At 38.0% G+C, this 15,758-nt stretch overlaps 1 protein-coding gene across 1 annotated transcript in view; it reads right to left on the bottom strand.

The window, feature by feature from the left end:
* The window catches only part of CTNNA3 (catenin alpha 3), a 505,586-nt gene that overhangs the window by 430,989 nt on the left and 58,839 nt on the right, over positions 1-15,758 (bottom strand). The window lies entirely within an intron of this gene.

The raw sequence follows: 15,758 nt of genomic DNA, 5'->3' as shown, positions 1-15,758 counted from the left end.
GGGAATCAAATTAATTTTGAATACACCTCGATATGCTGTCTCCAAAGTGTTTCACATTCACACACATTTTGATTAGGAACAGGAAAACCACTCCAAACACACCAAGGCCAAATTTATCAGCAGTCAAGGCTCACATGGCTTTTAAATGAACTATTAACATTTGTTGCATAGAAGACAGGACACGCATGTGCAGGCCAGCAGTGCCACTGCATTACACCTGCTCCTCCAAAGGAGACCCTCACAAGCAGCATTCTGAACTACAGTTTCTGCTGCTTCTGGTTAAGTTACACAAATTCATATACTTGGTCCTGAAGCTGGAAGTCCCTGACTCAGTGCCTAATACTGGCCAATGCAGAGATTACCACAAATACACACTGGATCAGCTTGACGATATTTTTCTGAAACATGCAGGCAGCCACTTCCACTAAAAGAATCATAACCATTAATGGTCAAAATAAGTAATCTACTGTGTTTGTTGGCGACGGGTGATTATATTTGCTACTGATAGCTAACAGGAGTGTTGCACCTTTTCCATCAGGTGAGCATACAAAAAGATAAGAGTGGCAGCCCTTTGGTAAACCTGTGATTTAACACTGTGCAAAAGAGCAACTTAGAACAAGGAGATATCTTCAAAAAGAGGGGGAGAAGAAAAAGAAAAAAAAAAAAAACAAGCAAAAACCAGAGCTGTGCTAGGAGAGAGCTCCTGTATGAGACCTGAGAACCTGACAGCTCTCTGGCCGCACCGTCCCTGTAAATGAACATGTAAATGAAGATGGTCCCCAATCACTCGGAAATCGGTTAACCCTGTTTCCGATATGCTGCATGCGTGGCGTTAATGGAAGTCCATGCAGAGACATGTGGATCAATTAAAGTGCTTTGATGGAAATCACAGAAGGGAAGAATATGAATGCTTCTGTCCAAAACAGAAGGCATTACAGAGATGGTTAACAAACTACTCAGATATCCAATAAAACAGGTAAAAATAGATCTGATCATACTAACAGTTATAATGAGTGTGTGTAGACCTGAAATTCAATTTCCTTTCCAGCCTTGCAACACAGCTATCTAGAAAAGATGTTTCTGAAGTGCTTTTGTATTTCATATATTACAGTGTTTCATGTATATTATATAGGTCAACTATGTCTAAAATAACAAGAATAGCCATAAATACATTTTCACAGTAATCTCAGTTATCCTTAGTTTATTCATACCTATAGAGGCTGTACTCTGGTTTATTAAGTACTTCATCTACTGAAGTCCCTTTTACTTCACATGCAGGAAGAGACTTTTTACCATAAAGCCTCGTAATATAGACTGACTTTAAGAAAGACTGCAGAATCGCAGTTTACGCTGCATCAAGTTAAGACACTGTTTTACAAAAACAAAGCGCCATGAATCTGACATAGAACTGTCAACTGCACAGTACTGAAAACCTTCAGACTCACCTAACCAAAGTCACTGCTATTGCAGTAAGAAAATAACCAAAACAAAATTATAACAGTTCTCTATTGCTGGACAAACTACGCTGTTTAAATACGGTTCCTGCCATCAAATGCCTAAAGAACCAGAACCATACTGAGCTACTGAATGTTCAAAAGGAATCCAGAGCTCCTCTGCATGCAACTTTTTTTTTGTTTGGCTGGTTTGTTTGTTTGTGAGGGTTTTTAACAAGACTGGGGAGATTAGGTTTTGTATGAACCATTTCTTTTATTCATACACAAAATACTCTGAAGACTGACCATGGATGAGATGAACACTAAGCATCAGCACTGTTTAAGGAAGCGCTCAACAGATGCACAAGGAAATTAGAGACCTGTAAGTCTAAGGTGAGTGTGAGAAAAAGAATCTGCTGGAGTTCTTTGAAGATGTAAGACAGATAAGGGAGACACACTGGTTGTCAGAGCTTAAAAATGTGTTTTGCTGTCTACACACAGTACGGTAACCCTTCAAACTTGTACAGAAATCTGTCACTTACTGAAGTTTAAAACTCTTGAATTTGAAAGGGAGGAAAATTGGTTAGTGAAGCTTCAGTTTGTTATCTGGCAAGAGAGGGCACAAGGTGCCTCTGCGTTACATTCAGAGTTGTAACTCGTTCGAAAACCATAATAAAAAGACCCGACTGCAGCACTGCTGCAGGCAGTAGGATAATGGGATACAGCATTATGGTTAACATGTTTAAAAGCAAGGAAGAGGGAAGGTGCAGCTGCTGTTGACAACGTGTACCCAATGTCTTTGGCTGAGGTCTTGAAGCCCTGACAGTTCTTTTAGCAGAAAACCACACTGCGGAGCTGAACACAGCCTTTGCTGCAGCCACCATACCCTGGCTGGAGGGGAACACCCATATTTCTAAAAATCAGCTTTCCTTGATTCCTCTTCTTGCAAGCTCTTCTGTCAGAGACAGTCTTGGATTTCACAGAACTGGAGTTGTTGCCAATCACTAGAATTATGCCTTCCAGAATTACTTTGAACCCAGTGAACACAGTCCCAAAAGGCTTTTCAGAGTCCTTTGCAGGGGAATAGGAAACAAAAGAAAAAAACCCCACAACTCTGTGCAAGTTGTTCTACTTGGATAGCATATTAACAGGATTAGTTGCAGGTAACAAATCAAAACCAATCTGATTTTTGGGATACAAGTTTGTAGGGTCTTATTTTTTTACTTATTCATTCATTATTAATTTGATTTATGAATACATATAATTCATACAGATTAAAACTCATTTGTCACACTGTGGTGCATTTTTATTAATTTAGTAACATCTAAATGACCAAGTTCCAACCAAATGCCATTTTTAAGATTGGAGATTATTTTGGTGAATTTTCTGCTTTTGTGGTAAGGCTATCCAATACAGAAGTCAGAGACAAATGAATATCTGTACTGTTCCATTGGTAGTAAATTGCTTTTCAGAGAAGAAACACACAATACAACTTAGCTCCTTTCCAGTGTACCTTTGAGCTCAGAACAGAGAGGCTAGCTAGCATCCTGTGACAAACCCCCACAAACGTGCTCAAGAACAACAGCAGGCACTTGTCACAGTTTATGAACTTTTTTTCAAAAAAAAGAAAGTATAAGCACTACACACTACAAACTGGTGCTACAATAAATTGCTTTCATTTTAGCAATAAAGAACGCTAACAATACCGCTGAATTTCTGTCACTTACAGTCTTACATCCTTTCACTTGTTAGAAGCAAGTCTAGCAAATCTAACGACTGTCGTAACCTATTTACTCAGTCTAACCAAGTACCAACCCAGGGTTTTGTTTGTTTGAATAGATACAGAATAGCAGAATTCCTTGTTTCCTAATGATTATGGTTTAAAGACTGTTGGTGAACAAAGAATTTTCTGAGTCATCACTCTCTGCTTGCATGTGTACTGACATTACTGATTTCCTACTTAACTCCCTACTAATCTTACAGAAGTTCTTTAAGTCACTATAATGGAGATATTTTGATGGCAGAACCAAAGCCATATGGCCTTTTGGCTTGGGTTATAGTATCATATGAATATTGATTTTTTTTTACTCTCCTAAAGTTGAATTAATATAGTCATGGAATATGCAGTGCTCTAAGGAAATATTTTTGCCCAAAAGTTAGAGCTGACTCTTTAAAATCACAAGGCCTGTTCTTTCACAAATGTTTCTAAATTAATCATTAGACTTCAGTCAGTGACTGTTAAAACATTCACAATGCAAATATATAATGTACTTTTACTGTTTTGCTTTGTTTTCTTTACCTCTGAACCAACAAATTTAGACATACACATGAAAAGAATTTAAACTTTTAAAGTAACCAGTTTAGAGGTCAGCTGTTCCATTATGCTACGGTGGCTAATATAGGACTCCAATAAAATTACTCATGTGAGTAATGTTTTATGAACAAACCATTAACATCCTGCAGACGTCCACAGATATAGAGGAAAATGAATTACAGTCCATATTTCTAAATGGTTGGTCTTATTTCTGTCATAAATAAGTGTATATCATTTATATCCCCATAAATATTCAACTTTATAAAAAAACCCCACTGTTTACTTCTATACCAGTCTTCCCCAATGCACTGTAACTCAGTGGTAATTAATGACTTCCCTATTACAAAGATGTTAATGTAGTTCTTTCAGTTTTTATTACTGAATTTTTCAGAATGAAGATGAATGTTGACTTGTGTAAACCTCCTGCTGCTCTGTACACCTGCAGGCTGCCTTATGCAGCCCTCCCATTGTCCAGTGCATCTGTTCATATTTTACCTTCAAAATGTACTGCTTCTTCACATTTTGATTACCCCTACAACTCCTTAATAAAATCTTTGTAGAGTCAAATGGTGAGAAATTGTAAGCCTAGCAAGTGACTTGCCATTTTTTTCAATGGCAGTTTTTGTAGTACCTCAAAAACTGCTCCACTTCTTCATCCCCTTGTAACACTGCTTTTTGTTTATTTATACTGGATTTAAGGCAATTAGGGGCCACTGAAACAAATTATTTCCCAGATGGAGAGAGTACATAACCTGAAAATACTGAATCCTTGTCATATAAGATTTATTCTGCCACTGTCCTTTAATTCCTTCCTGAATTTACTACAATAGCACCATCCATAATTAAATTCCCAAGAATGTATAAGCCATTAAAAATATAAATACAAGATATTTATAACGTGCTAAATATTCGCACTAAATTCTGTTGAGTTTTACCAGTATTGCAAAAAAATACGAATCATAAAAAGGTCACTTGAACAAAGGTTATCCTATTCAAATTATTCCAGATGAAAAAATATGGTTTTCCCACATAGAAATGCTTCTGTAATGGCATGCTATCTTCAATCACAGGATAAAGCAAACATCTGATTTAGTGGTTTGCTATGAAAAAAAAATATTTTCTAACCCTTAATAATGGACAAATGCTGTAATCTTAAGGAAAAAGCCCTACAGCCAAAAAGCTAAAAAATTGTGTGCAACAAATCAAATATAATATGAAAAATTCAAGGAGCAGTGCATACTTGTTTAGCATTTATGCAATATAATTAAATCCAGTAATGAATATATGCAGTATTTGACAACAAATTATCATACAATGCTTTTGCAAGGTTGGGGTGGTGCTGGTTTTCAACAGAGACACCCAATATATCATACAAGCTTTCAAGGACCAGCTTTCCAGGAAATTTAAAATGGCTCACTGTTCCCTAATGCACATTCAGACCTTACAGTAACATTACTAATAGCAGACTGAGGCTACTGAAATTTAACAGTAAGAAAAGTTACGTAAATCAACACATATGATGGCAAAATGGTAGCCCTCCTAGCTTGGTCTAGCAAGCTTCCTTAGTCATTCAGAAAACCAAACCTACAGGTCATGGTACTACCTATCAGTATTTACACATACAAACTACCACTCAAATCAAACCATAAGGCTTCACTTACACATATAGTCCCCACCTCATCATTAAGACTATTGATAGCAACAGAATCAGACATGTGAGAAGCAAATACAAAAATGACAGTTTCATAATAATGAGGCCTGTCAAAGATCGGTAATTGCTTCCATAAGCTGTCTGACTGAAAGTATGAAGCAGTTTTTAGTACTTTGCTTATAGAAGCAATCCAATGCTAGACCAGAATCCTTGGATCTCAATCCCACTCTGACCCATGAAAATTTGAGTCCCAATTTAAAATAAGAAAAGAGTAGGGTAAGGAGATGAGAAAGAAACTACATTTTTTAAAAAAAATAAATTCGTTTTTCTGTTTCAAAAAATAGCAACTTTGGGGTAGAGAAAACAGTTATTTTAGACTTTTTTCTCAGAAGGCAAAAGAAAAGAAAAAAGCAGTCATATAAACAATGGGATTCTTTATGGGCCAATAATGTATTTTACTAGAACAATTCATGGATCTGGAGAAAAAAGTAGGCACGCTTTTGTTCAAAAACACTGTTGCTTAGGCTAATAAAAGCGTTAGCTCTCCTACAACCTGGACAAGTTCTTATTTTCAGAATGCTACAGCTACAACACAATCACTGGCTTTAAAACTTCATTCTACGACATAACTTTGCGCTGCAAAGTCTCATACTTCAGGTAGGTTTAACTTACTTACCCAAAGAACAAGAGCGCCTATGGTAAAAGTTTTCCTGGGCACACAAACTGGTATTTTGGAGGAATCCGTTATAAAAGACAAATAGGCAGGAAGAGCTGACAGATTTCAGAAGCTAATATTAAAAAAATAAAATAAAATAAAAAAATACAAATATCAAATCATTCTCTCATATTCTGATTTACATGCCAGAACTTTTCAAGAAATATACCTTGTATGCAGTGCTTCATGTGTTAAGAGAAGTTAACAGGTACAAAACCAAACTGAATTTAATATATATTTATATATATACGTATGTATTATAGAAAAGTATTGCTGATATTCAGGAAATGCCAACTTAACTAGATGATGAGAAAGGTGAAGAGAAAAAGTCCAATGAGGGAAACACAAACGTATATCTGTGAAAGAACAGTCTGTTTAGTAAGACATTATCTACTCTAAAATGATTAGTTTTGTCTGGAGAACTAAAATTATAATCACAGCCAAAGATTAATGGGCTAAAGTCAAATAATTTCTTAAGCAAAATATTTGAAAGACTGCTTTTAAGAGCATATAATAGAGAAATGAAAGACAATTGAAGATAAAAAAAAGTCTTAATTTGTTCCAGTTACATGTCCTTTTTTTTTTTTTAATAGTTTGGGTTGGAAGGGACGTTTTTACAGAACTATCAATACTAAAGAAATAAATCTAATTAGTAGATAATATACATGGCAGGTAGTGTCAGACACGAAACAGAAAGGGTACACGCCTCTTTGCATTGTCTCTGTGTTTAAATTTAGAATTGATAGTATGTGCATATATGCACCATCTGTCTCTGTTATATGTATTCAAAGAAAGATAAAATTACAAAAGTGTATTCAACAATATCATTTTAATAAGCCACTGTCCAGCTCATAGAGTAAAAAGCTTATGGGAAAGAGGTGTGATGACTACTAGAGCTGTCCCAAAGCCCCGTTCATAAAGTACTTATACCTAAAATTTCTGATTTGTTCCTCTTTAAAAATGATATTTAAAAAAAACAACAGTAAATGATGCTCTGTAGCAGAGATATATTGCCATTAATTCTTCTGTTACTAGTGCAGCAGCTGCATTTGTCTCTTTCTGTCATGACAGAATTACACTGAATGGACATGATATGAAAATACAACTTCATATTTTCTATTATGAAAATAACTTTTCCTCTGTGCCACATAGAAATTCTCATCAATGTCATAATAAATGACAACATGCAGGTAAAATCTGTCAATTCATAAACTTCTCCAAGTCTCTCCCCATACTTATAGAAAGATTTAACAGTGGAAGTGGCAGAAATTATGTCTTATGAAAACTCCATTATTTTCACAAGGTATTTATTAGCACACTATGAATAGGTCTATAACCACATACCTATGAGTTCTACAGTTCTTCCAAGCAAACATCTACACAGATAATTTTTGCAGCAGAGGAGTACAGATATCAAACTAGGACACCTGGTAAAAATTTTACTAGCAGTAATTCTTCTGGATAAAGGGGCTGACAACGTTTGAATGCCTATCAGAACCCACAGAAAGTGCAAACTGTCCCTAGGCTGCGTCTCTGCTGAGGGGCAGGCACAACGCTTCAATAAGACAGAGTCAAGGTCTGCACAGCAGCACATGGTAGGAGGATAAGAGACAACAGGCATAAGTTGAAAAAAGAAAGGTCCAGACTAGATTTAAGCAACATCTTTTTCCCCAGGAGGACACTCTGACAGTGGAGCAGGTTGCCCAGAGGTGTTGTGCAGTCTCCATCCTTGGAGATTTCCAAGATGCAACTGGATAAAGCACTGAGCAACCTCATTTGACCGCCAAGCTGACCCTGCTTTGAGCAGGAGGTTGTACTAGGACCCTCATGAGGTCTCTTCCAGTCTGAATTACTCTGTGATTCTATAATTATAAGGAGAAACTAGAGGAGCTGGTAGTCATAAATAAATCATTGTGACATTTTTGTGACTTATAAAATAATATTGCAGCAAAATTATTATACAAGAGTATAAAGTCTTTATACAAAAGTTCACAAACCGTTCTTATAGTATGTATGGACATAGTAAAATTTATGTGCATGGTAAAATATCTAATTTAAAACTTTTATAAGATTTAACTAGTTACATTTTATTAGCATTACTTCCTTCCCAAAAAGAGCATTAAGTATTACAATTAGGCACATCTTACTAAAAAGCAAGTGTGTATTTCAATAGTTAGGTAATGGACATGCTTCAGCTCTTAACTTTGATTTTCTAACTAAATAAATCTTGTCTGTGCCAGAAAATCTTATAGAACAACTCCCACCAGTGCTAGTAGTGCCTCTACTGAACTCACATACCAAAGGAAGCTCTATTTCAGACTAGATTCTTTGACCAGGACCATTCTTTTCATTTTGTCCCCTAAGTCTATCTTTCCAACTTAACTACCAGAACAGCAAATGTGCTGCAATAATCTGGAACCCTGTTTACATTATGGCTAACATCAATTCACCTGAACCCACCAGAAGAGGGTTGTTTTGTTGGTTGGTTGGTTGTTTTTTAAGAGGTGCCTTAATGTTTCCATACATGACTACAAAAACATGGTTCAGTTCCACCCCCAAAGCAGCTTTTCAAGAGCACACAGTCATGTTTGTACATGCATTTCCTACATCTGTCAAACTCTCTATCAGAGAAGGCTGGAAAAAACAAGATCTCGGCAGAATACTTCACTTTCAGAGGACACATCCACAAAGCAATAACCTATACGAATAAGACTAAATGTATATTTAGTCAAGCATCCTGTCTCTGATATCTGAATAGGACTAGATCAGTCACAGCTGCCTCAAAGAGTATCAGTGAATGCACCAGGTCTGACTTCTCTCGCTGGGGTTTTAGGGTATTTGCTATAGCAGACCTTGGAAAATTTCACAGCCTGCCTCACACATAGCTCCATAAACTTCTGATTTGGTGTAGGAAGGTGCACCATGAAGAGCCCCTTGTCACAAATCACATGAACAATGGTGATTGTTAATGAATGGCAGGAAAGAGAACATGTGCTTAACCCAACTAAACACAATTTCCTTTCCTGGCTGTCAAGTACATTGTTGCCCAACTAAAAAAATACTGCTTCCTAGCTTGCTTTTTTTTTTTTTTTTTTTAAATAGATCACAGAATCTCTATACTAGTCAGCTGACTACCTGGCAACTAAATAAACACTACTTTTTTCTTACATAGTTCCCACACTACTCAGATGTGCATCAATACTACCGACAGCCCTCATCCCGCACTGGGGAGTTTGCCCAGGGCAAAGATCCATAAGCCATGAGAATAAGAGTAATATACACTAGCAGGAACAGATGTATGAGCAATAGCCTTGCAAGTCACTAGTACAATTGCACCTGTGGCAGACTCGCCAGCAACCCACAGACTGCTAAGATAGGTGGGTGGTTGGCACCCTCAGTTCTGCTTCCTCCATGGGTTCTAGAGGGAAGAGTACCAGCGCTCAGTGGGTAGGTGACAGCTCTCTGCATAAATACCTGAAGGTGTCATCTCTAATAGCATTATTAAAAATCTCATTCATAGTAACACTCCTTGCAAGACTCCTGTAAGATGGGTTAAGGTTTACCTCTACTTACAGGCAAAGATTTTAAGAGTTGTCTTACTGAGACTACTAAAAGCAAGTGATGAAAGGAGCTACTAAAAGCAGTGAAGAAAGGATAGAGAGAAAATGCATTTAAATTATTTTTAATCTTCTTAAAATATTTCTCTTCTGCATCTTCTTTTGAGGACTCCAATAGCGCACAAATCTTTTCTACATCATTTCTGTTCATATTTTATTTTCAGAATTGCCTTCTTTCTTCCCTCCTCTGACAACTGTTTTAATTTTGCAACTACGTCAGAAGCATCTGTCATTTCTTCCCTAAACTATTAAAGACACTTGGAAAGGGAGTACATTGCCTTTCTGGACTATCCTTACTGCTGACAATAGTGTTGGAAAGAGATTAGGCAAGATTCATGCAGTGTGCAGGCAGAGATACACATACTTCTTTAAATTAATCTTCATTTGTTCTAACCTTTTCAAGCTTCTTAAGAGTTTCTCAGCTAGCTCTTTGCAATTCTAATGAATCATTTTCCAGGGCAACATAAAAATCTTCCCATTTCATTTCCAATAAGCCAAGGAAGTGGCCAAGGCCAAGATCAAGAACTCTTTAGCATGCTTTCAATTATCTTTCTCACTAACTCCTTTCCCTGACCTCCTAGGTTCAATTCTATGCATACCATAGTAATGAATCTATCCACCCTTCCTGTGATAAAATGCAGTCCACTTCTCTAAGAGATACTTCCCACTGAGTTCAGAGGAGATAGACTCAAGTGTGTATCAGGACACTCTGCTATCATTTCACTTATGTTTAAAAACTACAACCTACCTGTAAAATGAGAAAGAAAAAAAAAATAAAAGGAAAGAGAAGAAAATAGAGATAAAATTACTCTTTATATTGTCTCTGTACCTATACTCTCCTCTCTATCAATTTAGCCATAAAACATAATCAGCATCTCCAAAGTTTTGGTCTGCAATCAAATTTTTGTTCCATGGACTTTAGCTCCTCCATTTCATTTCAGATCCTTGACATACAAAGTACCGCTCTAAGAACGCTGGCTATTAGTGAAAGCATAACCTTTGCCAGGAATCTTATCCAGAGACATATGGTGAGCAGCTCATTCTGGCACATCTGTTATTTGTCTATAAACTAATAATCAGTAAGGAAGTTAAATGTAATGCTGCACATTCTGTTCAGATCCTGAAACAATTTAATGGCCTCTGCTAACTTAGCAGAAGAGGAGAAATACTGCAGTATTTTCTCAAGACACTCAAGCAAAGACTAACAACATTAGCTTACTCATCTGAATGTATGGAGAAGCATATAGTACTTCTATCTAGTGTCTGTCCTTGCTAGAAGCATAGTATATCTGTATCAGTCAGTAAAGAGAATCAATAACTAACCAAAACAGCAAGCTATTACTCAAAATATATATTAAAGTTATTGGCACCATCAGCTCCAAGGACTTCTGTCTCATACTTTCCCTTTGCCACTTCCTGCAATGGTTTGTGAGTATGTGAATGGTTCAGGGAACGCAACTAGTACGCTCTAAGAACGCTGGCTATTACTTCTGAGTACTACTAACTAGTACTTCTGAGTACAACTAGGTACTGGGCTGGAGCACAACTAGGTTTTTTATTACAAGAAATTCAGCAGCAGGCTTGCTTAGTTACAGAAGGGACTGGAGAATATCAGTGATATCCACCACCAAACGTAGCTAAGACAGTCATTTATATCTCTAATGATTGTTTAAGTTAATGTAAGCAATGCCATACAGCTGTAATAGCACTAAAATACAGGTACAGAGACTATACTGTGGACAGAGTCTGACAGCGAAATGGCTGTAGTGTAAATAGAATTGCTTTCTCTATCTCAACACTGTATTTTCATGGTTAGCATTTTCTCAGTACAGCAGCACACAGAAGGATCTAGAAGACAGTAACAAGGCTCTGCCTTCTCCTAGCTTTTTAAAGGTTTTTCAGTTCCTGATTAGAAATCATGTTCTAAAAATGAATCATGAATATGCCTCAGACACCTGATTTCTCCACGCTTTTAGCTCCCATTCAACCAGAGCTTGCAATAGCTGCTTTATTCTCAAATCTTTTCTGAACTGACTGTGCCTAAACTGACTGTTCCAAGCTAGATTTAGTATTGATTGTGCTATAGTACGATCTGAAGTACCTTCCTGATAATATGTTCGAATTGTAACTTTTTATATATTCAATCTGTACTCACTGCACATTACTAGACCACATCAAAACTGTGTAAGACCAACCAGTGGTCTGCTAATCAGGACTTCTGAATCTGTAACAGCAATTCTGCTAGGTCTCGTTCTCCATTTCTGGGATACGTTCCAAGTGCAAATTAAATGTATCTCTTTAGTACAGTAACTCTGCACTTCAGACATACCATCTGCAGGAACTGCTCAGAGACATCTTTCCCAGGTCCCAAAAATGAGAAAGGGAACCATCATTAGGAGATCTTAGCCTCCAGTTCTCCTTTCCCTGGAGGATATTAAAGATTATACATCTATAGTGATATATCTCTATATCTATCTATATAGATAGATATACACACCTATAATGATATAGATTAGATATTAGGAAAAAATTCTTCACTGAAAGGGTTATCAGGCACTGGAACGGGCTACCAGGGAAGTGGTCAAGTCCCCATCCCTGGAGGTATTTAAAACACATAATGAGGTGCTCAGGGACATGGTTTAGTAGTGAACAGGTACAGTTGGAATTCATGATCTTAAAGGTCTTTTCCAACCAAATGATTCTACAATTCTATGATATTTACCTGTACTCTGTGACCATGTGGTCTGTTAATCTCTTTTACACTGAATCCAGTGCTGAATTTCTTGAGTGCAGATAACATAACTCGCTAAGTTTATATAATAAAATGCGCCTTTTTTTGGCAATGCTTTGCATCTAGCCAAAATAAACAACTACATAAAATTGTCCTGCAGTACAGTTTGTACTTCTCTCCTACAAATCAAAGAGGATGCTCATCTTTCTCCCAGTGCTAACTAACAAAGTTACAGATAAAATTAATATAATTGTCATTGCACATCTAAAGTTTGACTGAAGTAAAACTTTATTACATATTAACTCTTGTTCTTACAATGTAAAATTAGATCAGTTAAATTCATGCAGAAACAAAAAAAACTTTCTTACTCAAGGAAATAAACCTAGATTTAAACTGGACATAGGAAAGCATTCACTGTTCCATTGCCAGCAGAATTTATTATCATTAATTATAAAAGCACTGTTACAAGTAGCAAAATCTTACCTACAAAGAAAGTTTTGCTCCATAATGACCATCTATAAAGCCACAGCCAATGACAGGAAGGCAGACTTCAAGGTAGATCAGCTGAGTAATAAGGTCTATACTGAAAAGGAACCAGCTGTACCAGTCTTAAACCATGAAGATCTTACAATACAGACTCATGTTTTAAGAAAAGCTAGGTAACAAATAAAGGTAAATATTATAGCCTGGTGAGCCCCATCAAGCAAGGGGAAGGTTCGACTGTGCTCTCCCAAGTCCTGGATGAGAAAAAGAATCAGTGATGACAGGCCTATATATAGCAGACCATCAGATGCATTTCGGCTAAGTTGGGACGAGGATCTGGAGTTCTAGAGGAACAGAAATGATGAATTCAGATCATGAAGGTCAAAACTAGGTTGGAGCAGTGACCTCTGTCACGACCCATCCTTTGCTCTCCTTCCTCCATGCACAAAATCACTGTGACCTGTTAGTCCACACATACACACACTTCAACTCTTAACGGTAATCCTTAAGACTCTGCATAAAAATATACACACCGAACATTGCTGTACCTTTTGCGTGTGGACAGAAGGGAAATAAAGGGGAAATGGTATATGTGTGTGGGGAATTGCTATGTTGGTTGGAGTCTACTGTGATAAACATCTTTCTGTGAGCAAAATGGATGAGCAAATACCTTTAGAAAGAACAAATAGAAATGACGTGTGGATCACAGAATCATCATAGAATCATAGAATCGTTTAGGTTGGAAAAGACCTTTAAGATCATCAAGTCCAAACATTAACCTAACACTGCCAAGTCCACCACTAAACCATGTCCCTAAGCTCCACATCTACATGTCTTTTAAATACCTCCAGGGACGGGGACTCCACCACTTCCCTGGGCAGCCCATTCCAATGCTTGACAACCCAACCCTTTTGGTGAAGAAATTCTTCCTAATATCCAATCGAAACCTGCTCTGATCCAACATGAGGCCAGTTCCTCTCATTGCTTGTTACTTGGGAGAAGAGACCAACACCCACCTTGCTACACCATCCTTTCAGGCAGTTGTAGGGAGCGATAAGGTCTCCCCTCAGCCTCCTCTTCTCCAGGCTGAACACCCCCTATGCCCTCAGCCACTCCCCATCAGCCTTGGGCTCCAGACCCCTCACCAGCTTCACTGTTCTTCTCTGGACATGCTCCAGCCCCTCCATGTCCTTCTGGGAGTGAGGGGCCCAAAACTGAACAAGGTGCGGCCTCACCAATGCCCAGTGCAGGGGCATGATCACTTCCCTAGTCCTGCTGGCCACACCAGTTCTGATACAAGCCAGGATGCTATTGCTCCTCTGGGCCACCTGGGTACACTGCCAGCTCATATTCAGTCGGCTGTTGACCAACACCCCCAGGTCCTTTTCTGCTGGGCAGCTTTCCAGCCACTCTTCCCCACGCCTGTAGCAGTACATGGGGTTGTTGTGACCCAAGTGCAGGACCTGGCACTGAGCCTTGTTGAACCTCATACAGTTGGCCTCAGCCCATAGATCCAGCCTGCCCAGATCCCTCTGTAAAGCCTTCCTACCCTCCAGCAGATCAACACTCCTGCCCAACTTGGTGTCATCTACAAACTGACTGAGGGTGCACTTGATCCCTTCATCCAGGTCATTGATAAAGATATTAAACAGAACTGGCCCCACACACTGAGCCTTGGGAGAATACCACTTGTGACCAGCCGCCAGCTGGATTTAGCTCCATTCACCACAACTCTTTGGGCCTGGCCAATTCATTAGTGTATGCAACATTTATATCTATCTTTAGCATTTTGTTTCAGCATTGTTCCAGCTTAGCAGTATCCTCAAACAGCTGGAATCCAAAGGCTGTATGGGTACCTACTATTCAAGCAACAGAAACCTCATGAACAAGGCTTATGAGTTCTTCTGTCAAAACAAAGTTGTTAGCCAGCTGTGAGCTATGATGCTCACCTGTTAAATAATTCTAATTGTTTGCAAAACATGAGTTTCATAAGAGACACAGAGATTCCTACCTCTGTCTCCTAACCTGTGGCCAGGCACTTAGGAGTATCCACATGAGAAAAAAATAATAATAAAAAAATCTACATCCTACATTAACTCTCTCAGTTTCAAGGAATGTGCTAAATCCAAATTTTCTATTTCCCATGTAAATGTTCTATCTACTAAAGCCGTGAAGTATGGGCAAGTACTATTGGCATAGTAACTGCAACACAAACTCAGCCTTAGAAAAATACAGCAACTCTGCCAGGACACACAAATGCTCCTGGCAGAGTCTGCTTTTGCTATTGAGTACTAAGGGTTCCTGGAGCAAGCATTTCAGGAGCAGTGTTCCTGCAGGATTTGTCCACCGTTTCCAAGCATTATGTTCTCAAACCGATTTCCACTCACAGCTCAGTCATTTTGCAAAGCTTTGAACTTCAGCTATCCTGACTTGTATGGAGTGCCCAGGTAGAGAAACATTTTATAAGAGAATTTATTTTTCTGTGAAAAACTAGTATATGTCTGTCAGGCTTGGATCAATAGAATATAACATTCCCTTCAGATACTCTTTTACCAACTACTATTACTGTCATTTTCACCATGACATAACATCATTCATTAGACAGTCTTTCCTAATTAGGGCTCTACATTCAAAACTGTTATTCCACTTCTAACTTGCATTATTTCAGCATCTGAACAACAGATTTTTCTCATATATATATAAAAAAAAAAAAAAACAAAACACCAGAAACACAAAATAGTAGCTCAGACTATAGGTGCCTTTGACCCTGTAAAGGTGTGTCAGCTGTGCTCAGACTGAACTTCACTGAACCGC

The sequence above is a fragment of the Egretta garzetta genome, unplaced genomic scaffold (assembly GCF_000687185.1).
Source record: "Egretta garzetta isolate BGI_Z169 unplaced genomic scaffold, ASM68718v1 scaffold204, whole genome shotgun sequence".
In the NCBI taxonomy this organism is placed as follows: domain Eukaryota; kingdom Metazoa; phylum Chordata; class Aves; order Pelecaniformes; family Ardeidae; genus Egretta; species Egretta garzetta.
This window is presented reverse-complemented; position numbering and strand designations above follow the sequence as displayed.